Source organism: Carlito syrichta, unplaced genomic scaffold, assembly GCF_000164805.1.
Source record: "Carlito syrichta isolate Samal-C Ts95f unplaced genomic scaffold, Tarsius_syrichta-2.0.1 Scaffold314146, whole genome shotgun sequence".
NCBI lineage: Eukaryota > Metazoa > Chordata > Mammalia > Primates > Tarsiidae > Carlito > Carlito syrichta.
The window spans coordinates 130,409-136,065 of NW_007258242.1; the positions used below are offsets into that span (position 1 = coordinate 130,409).

The 5,657-nt window shown below is 44.4% G+C and overlaps 1 protein-coding gene across 2 annotated transcripts in view; it reads left to right on the plus strand.

The window, feature by feature from the left end:
* The window catches only part of IFT81 (intraflagellar transport 81), a 115,883-nt gene that overhangs the window by 94,795 nt on the left and 15,431 nt on the right, over positions 1-5,657 (plus strand). The window lies entirely within an intron of this gene.

Consider the following 5,657-nt stretch of genomic DNA (forward strand, 5'->3'; position numbering starts at 1 on the left):
TTTTAATTTTTTTTTTCATCTTTAGGGAGTCTTTACTGAGAGTCTTTTAAAGATTAATAGTAAATTCAGGTCTCTGTTGAAACTTCTGCATCGGTGAGAAGTCTGACAGAAATTTAATTTTCTATTTTTCTTTTTTTGGAGTTGGGGTCACACTCTGTTACCCAGGCTGGAGTGCAGTGACACGATCACAGTTCACAGCAGCCTCAACCTCCTGGGCTTAGGTGATCCTTCCAACTCAGTCTCCCCAGTAGGCTGGGACTATAGGTATGTGCCACCATGCCCAGTGAATTTTTAAATTTTTTTGTGGAGATAAAGTTTTGCTGTGTGTTGCCCAGGTTGGTCTCGAACTCCTGGGCTCAGGCAGCCCACCTACCTTGGCCTTCCAAGGTGCTGGGATTGCAGGCATGAGCCACCGTCCTGGCCCAGAAATTTAATATTTAATAAATGACACTTTAAAAACGTTTTTCTAGTATCAGATTGCCTGGCAAAACATTTCTTATTCGAGAACTTCTTTTGAGTGTGTTCTTCTGCAAATGAACACTACTGAGAAGAAAATATATTAAAGTTCTTAAAAGAGTTTGAGTGGCTGGGCGCAGTGGCTCAACCTATAATCCCAGCACTTTGGGAGGCTGAGGGGAGAGGATTGCCTGAGCCCAGGGGTTCGAGACCATCCTGGGCAACTTGGTGAGACCTTGTTTCTATAATAAATCACAAAAACTAGCCGGGCATGGTGGCATGCGTCTGTAGTTACAGCTACTTGGAAGACTGAGGTGGAAGGATTTCCTAAGCCCAGCAGGTCGAGGCTGCGTTGGCTGTGAGCCTGCCACTGCACTCCAGCCTGGGTAACAAGAGTGAGACTCCCACTCAAAAAAATAAAATAAAATAAAATAATTAAAAGTTTAAAAAATTATATTGCTTGCTTGCTTCCTTTTTTTACTATGATAAAATATATATGACACGAAATTTTCCACTTTAACCTTTTTTTTTTTTTTTTTGAGTTGGAGTCTCACTGTGTCACCCATACTGGAGTGCAGTGGCCGCTTCCGGCCACCACAGCCTCAACATGCTGGGCTCCGGCAATCCTTCCCCCTCAGCCTTCCAAGTAGCTGGAACTGCAGGCACACGCTACCACACCCGGCTAAGTTTTTGATTTATTGTAGAGATGAGGTCTCGCCAAGTTGCCCAGGCAGGTCTCAAACCCGCAGGCTCAGGCAATTCACTCACCTCGGCCTCCCAAGGCGTGGGATTACAGGCTGAGCCACCCAGCGCAGCCATTTTAACCATTTTTAAGTGTATAATTTAGTGACACTGATTATATTCACAAGGTTGTGCAGCCATCACAACTATATATTTTCAAAACCTTTTCATCACCCCAAACAGAAACTCTTGCAACCATTAAGCAGTAACTGTTCATTCCCTCCTTTCCCAGGAATACGTATAATTTTACTGTTGCTGTGTCATAAGCACTAGCTTGGTCTCTTTTCTAAGTCCCACATGACCTGGACTCCAGTCACCTGCATGCAAATTGTGCAGTGTGATGCCAGCCTTCAAAACCAGAAGGATATATAAACCCTGCTTGGTTTTTATACAACATTTTTTTTTTTTTTTTGAGTTGGAGTCTCACTTTGTCGCCCAGACTCGAGTGCAGTGGCCGCTCCCAGCCACTGCAGCCTTGATCTGCTGGGCTTCGGTGATCCTTCCACCTCAGCCTTCCAAGTAGCCGGGATTACAGGCATGCACTACCATGCCCAGCTGATTTTTTGATTTATTGTAGAAATGAGGTCTTGCCAAGTTGCCCAGGCGGGTCTCGAACCTGCGGGCTCAGGCAATCCACTCACCTCAGCCTCCCAAGGCACGGGATTACAGGCTGAGCCACTGAGCCTGGCGGCATTTTTTTTTTTTTGTAACTCGAGCTTGTGGCATACTGTAATACATTATAAATTTTGCCTTAAAAAATACATTTATAGTTGAGGCCGGGTGTGATGGCTCATACCTGTAATCCTAGACCTGGGAAGGCTAAAGCAGGAGGATTTCTTGAGCCCAGGAGTTTGAGACCAGCCTGTACAACATAGCAAGATCTTGTCTCTACAAAAATAAAATGAAAAAAGAGTATCCAGGTGTGGTGACACTTGCCTGTAGTCCCAGCTACTTCAGAGGCCGTTTGAAAGGCTCACTTGAGGATGGGCATGGTGGCTATTACCTATAATCCCAGCTCTTTGGGGGCCCAAGGTGAGAGAATTGCCTGAGCCCATGGGTTCGAGACCAGCCTGGGCAACTTGATAGGACCTCATCTCTACAATAAATAAAAAAATTAGCTAAGCATGGGGGCACATACCTATAGTTCCAGCTACTTGGAAGGCTGAGGCAGAAGGATCACCTGAGCCCAGCAGGTAGAAGCTGCAGTGGTCATGAGCGTGCCACTGTACGCCATCCTGGGCGACAGAGTGAGACTCCAACTCAGAAAAAAAAAGTCTCACTTGAACCCAAGAGGTTGAGGCTGTGATGAGCCATGATTGTGCCACTGCCTTCCAGCATGGGTGACAAAGTAAGAACCCAACTCAAAAAAAAAAAAAAAGAAAAATACATTTATAGTTGAACTACTAGCTGTGATAAAATACAGCAATTGAACAAGATAAGCTTTCTTTGCCCCTCATCACAATTCAAATGTTTTGCTTTTATCATTCAGTAAGAACTCAGATAAGGCCGGGCTCGGTGGCTCAGCTGTAAACCCAGCACTTTGGGAGGCCGAGGTGAGTGGATTGCCTGAGCCTGCCGGTTGGAGACCTGCCTGGGCAACTTGACAAGACCTCATCTCTACAATAAATCAAAAAATCAACTGGGTGTAGTAGTGCGCGCCTGTAGTTCCAGCTACTTGGAAGGCTGAGGTGGAAGGATTGCCGGAGCCCAGCAGGTTGAGGCTACGGTGGCCAGGAGCGGCCATTGCACTCCAGTCTGGGTGACAGAGTGAGACTCCAACTCAAAAAAAAAAAAAAAGAACTCAGATACAATGTAGGATCCACATTTATTCTAGGTTGCAGTTGAGATTGTGGATGGCATATACATGGTCTTTTTTTTTTTTTCTTGAGTTGGAGTTTCACTCTGTCTCCCAGGCTAGAGTGCGGTGGCATGCTCACAGCCACCGCAACCTTGACCTGCTGGGCTCAGGTGATCCTTCCACCTCAGCCTTCTAAGTAACTGGAACTACAGACATACACCACCATGCCCAGCTTGGCATATACATCAATGTTATACAAAAATAAATATAAAAAATAGAATGTCTTGCAGAATCTGAATTTTTTAAAAATATAATGCACTGGAGTGCAAGCCAGACTGAAAATATTCTATAAATAAAATGATGGTTTTTTCCTAATACTCTAACATTTTAAACTAAAAATGTTCATATTCAGATTATTTCACTGAGCATAAACTTTGTTCATATAATATATAGTCAGTGCTAAGAAATGAGAAAAGTTAGTATTGCTCTTGAAAATAAAAAGGTTTTTTTATTTTGTTTTGTTTTGCATATATATATTATTATAAAGATGTGGGGTACAATTCAGGGTTAGGTAGACAAACATTGATTATGCAGGTACCCTTGTAGATGAGTTATGCCTCTCCCTCCCCTAGCAGTTTCCCTCAACTGCCAATCCCACCCCCATTCCCTGGCAGTTTCCCCCTACTGCCAATCGCTTGCTTTTTTTTTTTTTTTTTTTCTTTTTTGAGTTGGAGTCTCACTCTGTCGCCCAGACTGGAGTGCAGTGGCCGCTCCCGGCCACCGCAGCCTCGACCTGCTGGGCTCCAGCGATCCTTCCGCCTCAGCCTTCCAAGTAGCCGGAATTACAGGCATGCGCTACCACGCACCACTGATTTTTTGATTTATTGTAGAGATGAGGTCTCGCTGCCCAGGCAGGTCTCGAACCCATGGGCTCAGGCAATCCACTCACCTCAGCCTCCCAAAGGCGCAGGACTACAGGCTGAGCCACCGAGCCCGGCTCAATCGCTTCCTTATAGTATTATAATTGTTCAAGGTCCACTTATGAGTGAGAACATATGGTACTTTGTTCTTTGTTTCTGTGATAGATCACTTAGTGTGATCGACTCTAAGTCCATCCAAGTTGCTGCAAAATCCATGTTTGTCCTTTGTGGCTGAATAATATTCCATTGTGCATATGTACCAGATTTTTTTATCCAGTCCAGCTTCGATGGGCAACATGGTTGATTCTATGTTTTTGCTATTGTGAATAGAGCTGCAACAAACATATGTGTGCAGGTTATCTTTTTTGTAGAATGATTTGAGTTCCTCTGGGTATATTCCCAATAGAGGAATTGCTGGGTCATATGGAAGGTCAATTTCTAGTTCTTTCAGAAACCTCCACACTGTCTTCCAAAGAGGTTGCACTCGTTTGCATTCCCACCATCAGTGTAGAAGCGTTCCTTTTTCTCTGCATCCTCATCAGCATCTGTTGTTTGTTTTATTAATGTTGGTCATTCTTACTGGGGTTAGGTGATATCTCAATGTGGTTTTGATTTGCATTTCTCTGATAATGAAGCTGAGCACTTTTTCATGTGTCTGTTGGCTGCCTGTACATCTTCTTTTGAGAGGTGTCTATTCATGTCTTTTGCCCACTTTTTTTTTTTTTGAGTCGGAGTCTCACTCTGTCGCCCAGACTGGAGTGCAGTGGCCGCTCCCGGCCACCGCAGCCTCGACCCGCTGGGCTCCGGCGATCCTTCCGCCTCAGCCTTCCAAGTAGCTGGAACTACAGGCGCACGCTCCCACACCCGGCTAATTTTTTTGATTTATTGTAGAGATGAGGTCTTGCCAAGTTGCCCAGGCGGGTCTCGAACCCACAGGCTCAGGCAATTCACTCACCTCAGCCTCCCAAAGGCGCGGGATTACAGGCTGAGCCACTGAGCCTGGCTGCCCACTTTTTAATGGGACTGTGTGCTTTTTTCCTTTCGGCGCATTTGAGCTCCTTGTAGATCCTAGATGTTAGGCCTTTGTCAGATATATAGTTGGCAAATGTTTTTCCCATTCTGTGGGCTGTCTTCCTGCTCTCTTGATGGCTTCTTTTGCTTTGCAAACACTCATTAGTTTGATGAGGTCCCACTTGTCTATCTTGTTTCTTAAGGTATGGTCATTTCAGGTTATGAATAGGAACTGGTGGCCAGTGCCAATTTCCATAAGGGTGTCTCCTACAGAAAATAAAAGGTTTTAGCCAGTTGCAGTGGTTCATACCTGTAATCCCAGCACTTTGGGAAGCAAAGGCAACAGGATTACCTGAGCTCATGGGTTCGAGACCAGCCTGGGCAACATGGCGAGACCTTGTTGCTTCAATAAATCAAAAATTAGGCGTGTGGTAGCACACTCCTGTTGTTCCAGCTACTTGGAATGCTGAGGCGGAAGGATCTCCCGAGGTTGAGGCTGCAGTGGCCATGAACGTGCCACTGCACTTCAGACTGGGTGACAGAGTGAGGCTCCAACTCAAAGAAAAAAAAATTTTTTACAAATTAAGTTCTATTTCTTCCAAATTATTAATATAAATAGTAAAGAAAAAATAATTGATCCCAAAGTAACTATTAATTTTTCTGTTTTCTAGCCAAATATTCTTCTTTATTATTATTATTATTATTTTTTTTTTTTTTTTTGAGTTGGTGTC